Source organism: Passer domesticus, chromosome 3 (assembly GCF_036417665.1).
Source record: "Passer domesticus isolate bPasDom1 chromosome 3, bPasDom1.hap1, whole genome shotgun sequence".
NCBI lineage: Eukaryota > Metazoa > Chordata > Aves > Passeriformes > Passeridae > Passer > Passer domesticus.
In genome coordinates this window covers 91,027,162-91,040,322 of record NC_087476.1, presented here as the reverse complement: position 1 = coordinate 91,040,322, position 13,161 = coordinate 91,027,162, and the positions used below count along the sequence as shown (strand labels likewise).

The 13,161-nt window shown below is 42.3% G+C and overlaps 1 long non-coding RNA gene across 1 annotated transcript; it reads left to right on the top strand.

Annotated features, from left to right (window-relative positions):
- The first annotated feature begins 175 nt into the window (after positions 1-175).
- On the top strand, positions 176-7,281 carry LOC135297122 (uncharacterized). Its single transcript, XR_010359185.1, has 3 exons — positions 176-5,432; positions 6,708-6,766; positions 6,862-7,281. It is a non-coding gene; the product is annotated as an uncharacterized LOC135297122 (long non-coding RNA).
- Positions 7,282-13,161: the final 5,880 nt, after the last annotated feature.

Below are 13,161 nucleotides of genomic sequence, written 5' to 3'. Positions count from 1 at the left end.
TAGTAATCAAATCTAAAGTTATATCCTGTGATATCAGTTCTTGTTGCAGTGGTTCAGCAGTTCAGAAAAGGAACAGGCCTAAACATGCCAAAGGAGACCAGTGTTGTACCTCCATTTGCTGTTAGAGTTAAGCGCACATTTCCCATGATACCACAGCATTTTCATCTGCAGAGACCTAAAGTACTGAAAGACTAAAACATCAGTCACACAAGCCTTTGCTAATTAATGCCTTCACCAGAAAATGTCTGGCATTCCTAGGAAATCAGGGAGATACAGAATGCAGAATTCATTCATATTTATATTTTTAAAAAATAGGCAGGAAAAGGAAAAGACACATAATCAGCTGTTTGATAAAGCTCCAAATCAGTCAGCTAGGCTAAAGGTCATGAATATGTAGCTAGATCTTAGTAAGCCTCAGTGGCAAATCATCACACACGCTTGCTGCAGTTTCCTGAGACCGTATAAAGCACTTGGGAGCACAAGCCAGGCCAGTAGGCTGAGAAATGGCATTAACCATTCAGCCTTTGCCATCTGTCACCGTGCAGCCAAGCAGACACCTCTGATGGAGTCGTTCTGTGTCTCCTCATCTGGGTTTTTAACTGAACCTCTTCACATGGGGCTTGCCAGCGAATACAAAGTACTGTCACCCACAGCACTGCCATTCTTATTCTCATCGCTAAAATTCCTGTTGTCTTCCATGTCATTGATATATCCAGGCAGTAAATGACCTGTCATACTAATAAATTAATCAGTGAAACCGGTGCACATCTTTGAAAGATAGCATGAAGTACTTTGTAAAGCATTACTATATGGAAATTGCAGCCCATGGTATTATATCCAGAAGAATGCTTTTCTGCTTATGCTTAAACATGCCAAATACATTTGCTGAATACCTTAGTTCTGCAGTCTTTCAGTTATGCTTACTATCAGCAAGAGTCACTGAAGGATCAGGATAAAACCTAAAAAGACTTCTTTAGTTTTCAGTGAGATCAGTTCCCCAGTGTGAGTGAATTGGAAGCTAAATGAGTGCCAGCACAGGGAGGGGGGTGGGAGTGCACAGCTGGAGCTGAGCTGTCCTTCCCCGCAATCCGTGCTGATCTCAGCTAAATGTGACATGGAAATCACTACCTGAGGAAGCTGTTCCGAGCATGGAGGCATTTTACACTGCTGACTGTTGCCTATTGGAATGTAACCAAGCACTTCTCATCATATTTTTTTTTAAAATCTTGTAAAAGTTGGTAAAAGTTAAATCCATAGGTGCAGGCGGAAGCGGGATTACATACTTTTGGAACACCAGAGAGCCATTTTGATGGGCAACTTTTTTCTAGTATAATAATTCATCCTTTAAAAAAATCAATTAGAAAATGTATAGCAATGTCATATTTTAAAATTCTGTCCTTTAAATACAGTTGATGTTATTTTTGGGATTTTCCTAAGCCTCCAACAACATTCCCTCTTTTTTTTTTTTCCCCATCTTCCACTCCCAGAATACTTGTCCCACAGCAGGACCCCCTTCAACATCCTCAGTTGCCCTTGCCATCTGACACAAGAGCACAAGGATTGCTGCTGCTGGTGCTTGGACCCCGGGGAGCCCTTTGGGAGGAAGGGTGGCTGTGTGCGACCACGTGGGAGCGTCAGCACCACTAGGAAGCTGAGAGAGAGCAATTACTGAAGGTCAATCAGAAGCAGGCATTTCCAGACAACCTGTAAAGCTCCAAGGATGCTGGTATCCGAACCACTGCACATCTCACAGACCTGCTGCACTGCTCCCTTCTTGGTTTTTCCATGGAATGGGGTGATCCACCCTTAGGCAAACCTTTCACTGCCAGAAATATTTCAAGGAATTATTCTCCAAGGGCATATCCTACCCTCTCTAATTATGCAGAACATTTCACTGAAAGCTTTCTCAGTAGGCAGACATGTCTTCAACTGTTCATTGTCATTCTGGACAAACCAAATCAAGCATCCTCAGCATATGCTGCCATCAAAGAACAAAAGCTGTAAAGTGATTCAATTAATTTATAGCCCATGTAGCCACTGGATGACAAGCATTTCTGCCTTCTACTAAAACTAGGAATGTTGTTGTTTTTCCCAGGGGTGGATCTGAAACAATATTAACACATCATGTTGGTCTGCAGTTAGATCTTCAGTCTTCACTTGTATCCACTAACTCCATTTGCCAGTGGATTTCTCAGCAAGTTTATTGCATGTGATCTTTTCTGGTTTTTTTCTTGATACAGTGTGGAGTTGTGCTTTTCATATCAATTAATTAATTAATAATGTCCTTTTGAAATGTCAACAAGTACTAATTTTGGTGTATAGTCCTGGGTCATGTGAGTGTGCTGATGTTCCTAACCTAACCCTGAAATCAGCCAGTTTGAAGATGAAGCCTAGAAAGCTCTTTGCAGTTCGCCAGTTTAAGGGAGGAGGCAAATCCATCAATCCTACTTTAATGGGAGAATTTTCAGGTAGACAGTAATTGAGTTGGAATTTGGCCAAAGCCTTGGGGTTAAAGAACCTACTGTTATGAAATGTGTTAGAGGATCTTTAATGAATACAAACAGTTGAAATTGTGGTTTCTTCTCTTCTGCAAGGGGTAGCAGAAAATGCTGCTTTGCCTCCAGAAATAATTTGGTGCCTGTAATTGGGCTGGGGCATTGAAAAAAAATATGCCACCTTCTGAAACACCAGAACCATTTTCTCACCACTGGAGATCTCAGCGTGTTGACCTGTAGGAGGAGTAGCTGGCCCATGTATTTTAGTAGTAACCCTCACATCAGTACAGGGAAATAACCACTAAGCAAGAAAAGAAATCCTTAACTAACTTGCATTGACTTACATTACATTAAGTTGGGGATTTCTTGCCTGTTTTTAGTCTCAAAAAAACTGCTGGTTTGCAGAATAATTCCAAACAAATTTATTAAGCCCTTCAGTTAGGCTGGATGAGAAGAAGGTCTCCAGGCTTGCTGTTTTCCATAGATAGGTATATCCATATCTGTCAGTTCTTCTGATTATTTATTTCTAAAGATAGCTAAAGGTTGGGAAAGGGGACATGACTGGGAAAGTCCTAGGCAGCCTAAACATGAGGGAGAATTGGTGCCTTACAGATACTAGAATTGTTTGCCTTTGAATTTCTCCAAGTAAAAAGAATTGTGTCAGCCAGCTGAAGTCCAAATATAAGTTACTGTGTGCTCAGAGGGGTTGCATTTTGTTGTTTTAAACCACATTTAGCGTGGGATAAAACAACATTATCATTCAGTGTTTATCAGCTGAATCAGAGAAGTCCCTTTAAAAGAAGCAGACTTTAAAATGCCTATGAAGGTATTTACTTCAGACATTAAAAAAATATGCAAGTCAAGCTTTATATGGGTGCTCAAATTTTTCAATATGGGACTTAAAATTCCAGATACATTGTGCTGCCTTGCATCAGGACAGCCCTCCAGAGCAGCAGTGATTTTGTAATGCTACCTGTTGAAGCTAAATTCTTGCTAAACTGGGAGAGCTAATGGTTTATTTGTACCTTCTTTAACTATGCACTTACTCTTCATTTAAGGCTCACAGTGGGTGTGTAGTTCTCAGCACACTGACAGACAAGGACCTGACATACCAAGAATCTCCAGAAACTCTGGAATTATTACAAGCTGTAGCATTTACACCTCTGTGTGTGTAATGGCTCAAGTGGTACTGGGTGAATCATACTTAGGCCAACAAGTGCCCTGCTACAGAGTATAGTGGGCCTGAGAGTGAACCTCCTTTCCAAAATCTGCATTAAAATTTATGTATTTAACTCTGGGCTTCTATTAAAGAGAGTACTTCCTTTGTCCAAGAATACTTTGAAACACAGTATGTGCTCTGTATTACTGGGATTAGATTTTGGAAGGTGAAATCAACTGTATTTCAAAACATACACAGTTTGTAAACTGAGTAACTCAATTTTAGTGCCCTGTCTGAGATTCCCTGCATTCCCCTAATGCCTTCCCCTCCAGTCTCAGTCCTTAGAAACAAATAGAGAGCAAAACCTGGGCAATGAGGTGCAGTGCAAAGGGCCAAAATATGCCGAAACTAACCTCACAGAAATTGCAAAAGGAGGAGAAATTAATTCCTTCAAGATGACATGGGCTTGGAATCCAGTGAAATATTATTCTTCCTTTTACATTTGATTTTTGGTTTGGATTATTCTAGGATATTTATCCTTCTCTCTTGGAATAATTTTGCTTTTGGAATAATTTCAGACAACAAACATAGTACACAGTTTAACTTACTGCAACCCTCTGGCTCCCAGAATAACTTCTACCGACTTATTTCTCAACTGTTGGCTATGCTCTGCTGGGTTTTAACTCCTTTTGTGCCCCTCAGATCTGGAATTGCTGCTGAGATATTCTTCTTGAGGACCTCTTTTTTCTGATTTACTGTGTGCTTCTCTAAGTAAAGGAATTACATGGCTGTAAAGTAGTAGGAAGCTGCTGATGATTTTTGAGAGCAGAACCACACACAGGAGACCCATATAATTTGCTTTGTAATTGAATGGTACATTTCTCAGCATCCAGATTTTTAGCTGTTGTAATTTCTCTTTTAAGATGATAAATCCTTCAGAGGTTGCCATGCATTCCTATTAGAAGACAGCTAGGATATATTTCCCAAGCTCATAATAATAAGTTGCCCGAGCACAGAACTGCCAAAGAATCTCCCTTAGAGTTTTTGTAATCCTCCAGTAACCTTGTGCAAACTTCTCCTGGGATGTAACAGAAACTTGGCACCTTCTTCTGGCTGTCCCCAGGCTGGGCTGGTGCCTCTGGGAGCTGTGCCCTGCACCGTTGCTGCGAGCTTGTTTTTGTCTTTGGGCTGATTGGATCTTCCTTCTGGAGGCCAGGCTGTGCCAGCTCCCTTGGGGCTGAGCGGCCCCACGGGGCTCAGTGAAACCATCCATGGAGAGAGGTGAGCTTGAGGAGCTGCTCAGTGGGAGCTGGAATGGCACCGTCTGGCCCTTGGAAGCAGAGAGAGGAAAATCTTTTCCTCCTTTTGTGAAAAGCAGAGAGCATGTGTAACTGAGAGGGATGGTGAGCAGGAATGTGTCAAGAAGAAGTAGACAGGGGAGGGAAATGAATCTTTGATTCATTATCATGGAACAGCAGCTAAGCTGGAGCCAAAAAATACTTGAGAGATTTAACATGAGACCTACATTTTATTTTAGAGTTCATGCTGCAATTTCATTGCAATGACAAAAATGATTCAACTGAATAATTGAACTGAAGCTGATAATTGTTTGGTTGTTCTTGGTGGTTTGATGGATGAACTGATATTGAAGTTTAAAAATTTCTCTCCTTTTAGCAAAAAAAAAGTCACTCTTCTGCTCCAGAGTGCATGCTTGAGAAGGATTGGATATAGTGTCTTTCCTGCTGCAGATGTAGGTGAATGTGGATATGGACACTGGAGTGAGTATCAATATACTGTAAAACCTTGAAAATATAAAGGAATACACAAATGCTTCTCCATATCTTCTTTTTTCTGTTTTTTGTTTGGTTTATTTGTTTGTTTTTGGTTTTGTTCTCTGGGGTTTTTTGTTTGGTTTTTCATTTATTTTGTTTTTTTCTTAAATTTGGAGAGTAGTGCATTTCATTGAAACTGTGAGTATTGCTGCACAGGTTTGTTTAAACCAAAGCAATTGCCTGTCCCCAACCATTACTCATAGCAGTAAGAAAACTTCACAGGACTTAGCTTAGGCATCTCCCAGTCCCTGGAGCTTAGATATAGTCCAGGACACACCATGTGGATAAACAAGAGGGTTGACACAGCTGTGCAGGAGCTGTGAGGAGGTTTTGGAGCAGACAAGCAGAACAGCTTTGGGTAATTGCCATTGCACCAGATCCTGCTCTGAAAATGCTGTCCCTCCCACGCATAATGCTGTCTTCCTTTCTGGACACTGGAGACTGCCCTGGCCTGGGACAGAGGAAAATAAATTCTCATCATCAGTGAGGGGCCCAGCACTTGGTTTCCTCCACCCCTTTCACTTGTGTAGAGCAGGGGGAATATCCTGCAGGGAGCTGGGTTGCTCCAGCTGGAGCACACCCATGTGTTCCCCTTCTCCACACACACCTGGATCTGCACTTCCTGCCCAGAGCATGCACTGGACACTCTGCCAGGACACCTGGTCCTTCCTGGTCCCTGGGAGTGTCATCCACACTGGACTGCACTGTCCTTAGAAACAGACCCTGCTCATGGCAGTAAAAGAGCTCCTAAAAAATGAAGTGGTAAATAAAACCAAGTGTGAGTGCTGGAGAAAGAACCACTGGTGTGGATCAGAGAGCTACAATTCCCAGCCTCCACGCGGACACACGTCTCAAAACAGTTCTCTAGTTGAAAATTAATTCTCAACAACTTCAAGTTTTTTTAAGCTACTGCTCAAGTAAAAGGAATAATCTGTAGTACCAGTTAAATAATTGAATGCAGATCTTAGCAGAATATTATCTGTCCAAGGACAGTGGTTGCATAATTATTTCATATGATATAAATATTTAGAGATTACTTTTCCCTTAGCAATTAAATTAATAGATTAAACTTAAAGTCAAAACTGAATTTAAAATGCTTGATTTTTTAAAAAACCTAATATTTTTGGGTCTGCAGTGTAAATTGAAAATTTTAAAAAAAGCCTGTTATATTTTGATTAAATTGATCTTTTTTTTTTTGCTTGCTCTTATGGGTTGTAAAAGTTGAAGTCTGAGAACAGGAAGACTGGCAAGGAGACTGAGAAGTGAATAGGCAAAGTCATGTAAGTAAGAATCTACCCAAATGCTGAAATTCTGAAAAAAAAATTGATTCAGTCAAATATGAAATTCTGCATCAAAACTGTGTATGTTCTCTTAGCACTGCAGCTTCTGAGGCTACCCCAGAAAACCTTTCCCAGAGGAGATGTCACCAGAGCACAGGGGTGAATGACTAATCCATCCCTGCCAAAAGCATCTCCTGCTGATTGCAGGTCACACGTGCTGCCTGGTTGCCTCATGAGCTACTTTGTGCATAAGAAATGGATACTCAACAGCACAGGTATTATAATTTTATAATCTTGTCATTACTTAAACATTTCTCTTTTTCTAAGATGTTTCTTGGGCATTGCAAGTACTTACTATGGAATGAAAACATTTTAAAATATGCTTTTAAATCAAGCCCCCTTGTCCCATAGCAAGGTGGGCTCTCTCCATTCTCTTTCCAGCTCCTCACTGCAGTTGTGCCACATTGTTGTGGCTGGGAGATTTTTATCCTGTAACTAAACTTTTTTGTGCCTAATCTTTACAAAACATGTGGGAGTCATTCCTGGAAGGTGCCTCAAGCCAGGCAGATGATCAGGGATATTTTCTGTCGTCCAGATAAAAACAGAACATAGAGGGGTAGAAGCAGTGGTGCCTGAGCAGGATTGGATCCTGGCTGGCCTCTTGTGGCTGTGGCTGCTCTGGCTGCTTCAGGAGGATTCCGGAAAGTGGAAAAAGCTGAGCACAACAAAAGGCTGAGGAAGGGGGCAGCCAAAGTGATTACAGTGATTTTTGACTTGTGGGTCTCTAAATGTTTTCCATCATGCTTTATCCTTCTGCATTGCCTTCCCTGCAGCGGCCGCCACTTCCCAGCTGATCCCTCCTTTCTGTCACTAAAATGAGCAGCCTTGCAATGATGAATATTAAAATTCACCCACTAACACTGCAATGAGGTGGGGTCTGAGCAGCTCCTACCTCCCAGCCTGCTGTGCCACCCTGCCAGCAGATTCGGGAAGGCAACACCACACTGGTTTATCCTGGTTTCCTTCCCAGCCCTGACAGCTGGTTATAACTGGTTGAGCGATGGCTGGAGTTCAGCACAATTCAAATGTCTCAGACAGTCTATATAAACATCGTTCCTTACTTAGAGGTCCTGTTGGAAGCTGTTTCTGTTGGACACTTAGTGAATTACAGGCTTTAGAAACTACCTGGCAATGCCTTGAACCAGACGCAAAACTTCCACTAATGCAACCTTTAGAGTCTTAAGTAAGTACTTGGCTGCCAGTTGCTTTCAGGCACACTGTAAAGGGACTTTCTGAAAAAAAAAGGAAAAAAATCTGACTCTGGACCAGCATCACAGTTTGTTTCATCTCGATTTGGAGTGGTTAAATAGGAATTTGCAAAGGAAATGAATGAGGAGACCAGCTTCTTTCATTTAATAGGCTTGTCTAAGTAGAACCCAGCAACAAAGGAATTCTGTGTAAGGTTTGCAATTTCTGTTGCTCTTGTCTAACCAGATTTAAATCGTCAAAAACAAAACAAACAAACAACCCCCCCAAACCAACATGAGCAAGTGCGAGCGATTTAGACTGTATGCATTACAAGTGATACAGAATATGCATTTATGATTCAAAATTTTAAACAGCTGAGAAATAAATATGCAAAGTAGATTGTTCTGTTTGCAGATGGTAATCCTGCCGCACTGATTTTGCTCAGCTGTCTGATTTTTCAGTGTCTGCATTCCTGGTTCCTGGGATTCCTGATTAAGAAATAAAATATGAGTCATGGTGCATGGTTACCTTCTGCGCATCTGAAAGGCTAACTCAGTGACTGAAAACAGATTATTAGAGGCTGATCTTGCCCTGCTGAATTTGATTCAGCATCAGGGGATTGAAAAAAAAAAATCCCTTCTCTGCTCTGCCCTTCGTTTTTACAGCTGTAGGATAAATGTTCCTGTCAGTTCTTGTAGGAGATCGTCTGCCCGGCCCTCTCTGCCGGGGGTCTCTGGGTGGGGACGGCCGGCGGGCAGCCTGCAGCTCGGCAAGGTGAGGCACATCCCTTCCCCTCCCTCTCCCGAGCATGACTCAGTCGCTTATTAAAGATTTCCAGCTTCCAGCTAAAAATGGCATCAGCAGCGGTGCCCCAGAGGGAAGAAAGAAGGGGAGACGTGAGAAATGGGTTCTGTTCCTGTCTGCGAGTGCTAACACACACAAACACACAAACACACAAACACACAAACACACAAACACACAAACACACAAACACACACACTCGCAGAGCTGCTGTGGAGCTCATCTGGGAAAAGTTTATTTTGCAATAAGAGGGTTTAGTATTCTGCTAAAGGCTTTTGCAAAGACTGGATCCAATTTTCAGAGCCTGTTGCCAATATTTGTGAGTCATTTCCTTGGAATCCTACCTTTGGTGTTTATTTCCCTTAGAAGGAAACTTGTAAAAGAATAACAATAGCTCTCATTCTTCGTGGAAAGTAGCACAGAGCAAAGTGGGAGACAACTCGCTCTTTGTTTCAAAACACTTTTGTGTTTGTTTTGTTTACTTGAGCAGACAAAAAGTGAGGAATGCAATATAATTAACTCCATAAACCATCTCACTTACGGTGCCAGTGACATGCATGTGCTGTGCACCGGAGTGAAAGTTAAGTAGGGAAGCGGTTTTAATTGGTACCTCTCTTCCAGAGCAAGTGATGAGAACTGCCGGGTGATTTGGGAAGTCTCCTGATGTAACAGCAGGGCTTTGCTTTTTCTCAGCCCCGCCTGACAACCGGGACTCCTTTTTCTCTCCGACTTCAGTCCCAATAATAACACTGGGAGCACCTATTCAGTGTTAAACCCCTCACAAAGGTTAACAAATCTGAGATGCTGTCGCTTACAGTTTGCACCTTTTGCCCTCAGGATACTGGAGCGTTTTGAAAACTAAACCCCCACCAAGCTAAGCGGATCCTGGACAGAGTTTTTTATGTCGAGAAAGGCCACGCAGCCACCAGCGGGGTGGAGGCAGAGAGCATATGAGACTTTTTGGCTAAGAACACTGGAAAAAATATTTATGCTTACTGAAATGAATACCATGGGGCTTTATTGTTCTCCCAGACCAGGCAGGCAAAGCAGCCTCGGGGAGATGGCTGCAGTAAATGTGATGGCACCTTTTCTCATATCTGCCAGAGCCCTGTGGCAAAATAAATTGCAATTTTGCTTGCATTTTCATATATTTGCATAAATTCCGGGGAAAACTTTAACTGTTAGAACCAGCATTTAAGAGATCATTGCATACTGGCTACCAAGAGTTCTGATAGGTGACATACACCTACAAAGAAATAAGAGAGGAAACATCTTTGCTGTCAGAACAGAAACTTTCTCTTGTTCTGCCTCACAGAAACCAAAAGCAGGAGAAAGTACAAATGTTAAGAATCCAAAAGGACATTTTCTTTTAAATCTTTTTTTTTTTTTTTCACTGAAACCCAGGGGACTCTGACAGAGTAACTCCATAAAGTCTTTCTGGGAACAATTCAACTGAAAAGTATGTAAAGAAAAAAAAATTAGAATATGGGAGTTGGAAAAATTAGAGAAATATTTGCTTTAAATGTTGTTTGGAGAAAGACACACTTAAGCACCTGGAGCTACATAATCCAACTTAGGGTAGAAATTAAGTGAAGCTACGTTTGAAAAAGTTCCATGAACGGGCTGTATCTTGACACTGAAATCAATTTCTGATTTCAAGTTAATTCCTTTTCCACCAAAGAGTAAGCCCTGCTCTAGAAAAAGAAAGCAAAAGAAAAAAGCCCAGTGGATTCCTTGAAATTCCCTGAAGTAAGGGCCAAGAAATACAGGGAAAAACACTAGACTTGGCAGGTCTATAGTTTATCTGTACCTCCAAAGGATGAAAAGCTGAATTGACCCTGTTGGCACACAGACCTGTTGTTCTACCAGTCTAGCTATTGCAGCCAGCCTTAACCCTTTCATTTTGCCCTTGAATCCTGCTTCCAGATGGTGTTACACACATTTCTGGTAGAGGTACAGCTGAAGAAACAGAAAATCATCATGTCCTCAGGCCCAGACCGTCTCGCTGCACCTGTCCTCATTCCCCTCTTCACCCTGCTGCCTCTTTGAGGACTCTCCCTCTCCACACACCAGGGACTGCTCTGCACTGGCATGCAGTTCTCCTCAGCTATCTTATGCCAGTAAGAGAAAGAAGAAATCTCCCAACCATGGGCTGTCTCTTGGGAAGTTCAGTTTTCAATTTAAACCCATCATGGACAACTCCAGAGGCTTTTCCACTTCTTGCAGCCTTGCTACTCAGCTTGCCTCCAGAGCCCTGAGTGCAGGGATTGTCTTTGATTCTTTGCTTTCATTTCCTGTGACTGGGCTGCCCCAGAGTGCTGTGATTAGGTGTCCCTTGCATTTCCACTGCTTCATTCATAACATTACTACAGCTACATACATCTCTGTCCAAACAATAAACATTTTAGTCAAGGCCCTCATTATCTCCTATCTCTGTTTGTAACTTCCTCCTCCTTGAACCTGTGACATATCAGCCAGTTTGATCTATTCAAACACAAGCTCCCAACATCCTCTTCCCTGTCCGCTGCTGTGGTCAGAGCCAAGCCACCTCCTGCCAGTCTGCCTTATTTGCCTCCATCTAGTCTTTTATTTTCCCATGTGAGATTGTCACAGTTCTGCCATAGCTGTCATCACTCCACCATTGTCTCTACAGCATGGCTCTGCTCTCTTTGCCAGTGATGCTGGCGTCCCGATGCCTTTATCTGCTCTCCCAGGGGAGCCTTTATGCCCTTTTCCATGACGCTCTTGTCCACAGGATGTCCTGCCTCCCTCAGCTACGTTGGCCACACCAAAGTTTGTTGCATCAACCATAAAGATCAGGTAGTTTACAATGAGGTTAGCCTGGACTAGTTTACAGGTGATACAGTCGGGGTCTTTTTTAGGGGAGGTACATCAGTCTGGGTATGTGTTTGTGCCTTTCCCCTTCCTTTTGCCAGCTGTCATTGCTTCCTGAGACAGTGGGTCTGCACAGCCTCCTTATTGCTTCTGCATTGAAAATTTTCTGAAATGCCAGAAAGGTAAAACAGCTACCAAAACTATGGCAATTTTGTTTTCTAAGCACTGCAATCCAGATGTTAACAATATATAGCACAGCTCTGAAATGCTATTCTCTCCTCAAGCCATGTTGTTATGCAGTGGAAAGCTCCACACAATGTGATAAAAACTGAACCTGCTGCAGTACTTGGGTACAAACCCAGGGCTAAACAAGGGATAGCCGTCTTAAGTCTATTCCCTTGTTTTTATTGGTCTCAGTGAGACTTGCAGCTTCATAGTCATGGGCATTTTATATTTAAGTTTGGGTTTTTAGAGGCATTCTGGAACTGTATAAAAAGCCCCTTTCTCTGACATCGCATCAGGCTTTTTGTAATGTGAATGGCATCATTACAGTTCTCTCATTAACATCATAATGGCTCTGGAGGAATAGGGAGTGAAAACCCCAGCAAATGGAGTAGCGTGGCAATGTATAGCCGTCTTACTGTGTGAAACTGAACACGGAAAAAGTTTGACATTTTAACCTTCAGGCTGCTGCAGATGCCTCGGGGTGTCCTCACACTGAATGCATTTGGCTGACAAAATGGAAAAATTCTGGTAGCCTAAGGATGGAGGACTGGGTTCAATAAAAAACTGTGCCTGGCTTCCATGCCACTAAAGCCCACACAAGGCTCCCAAATGGATTTTTCAAAATTGAATCCAGCCCTAAGTGTCAACCTTTTGCTGTAATTTTATATAGTAAATGTATTGTATGTTCAAATGTACATCTTTCATCCTTTATTTCCAGAGGCGCTAATGGAAATGTAACAATGTGTGTGCTGTTCTGCAAAGTCTCATTGAAACCAACTGGATTTTGGATGAAATCCCTCCATTGCATAAGATAATGTAATAGAAATGGGCTGGGCTTACAGCTGGAGGATGATGAGATCTGGTTCTATTTCTGGTGCTGACACTGATTTGCTGTGTGACTTCTGGCAAGATGCTCAGGAATGGATTTTGCCACCCTTGATGGGGAAAAGCAGTAGGCTGGCTCTTGGGGAGCTGTGCCAGAGGTCCTGTTTGCAGAGAGGTAGCTCTTCCTCAGCAAACACTGGCTCACAGTTCTGCTGTGTCCTGCTCTACCTTCAAGGAGGCTGACTTTTCCCATGTTCTGGGTGCTTGCAGCTTTCTTCCCACTCATTTTCAGCAGCTGGAAATCTGTGCTTCTGAACATCCAAAGGGAACAAATAGCACACCCAGAGCCACAAGGCCTTTTAAAATTACTGATTCTCAGCTTCTGTATGCTGAAGCAATTGCTCTGCCACAAAATAGGATTTATTTTGCAGCTGAGAACCACCTCTAAATCTTTATAACAC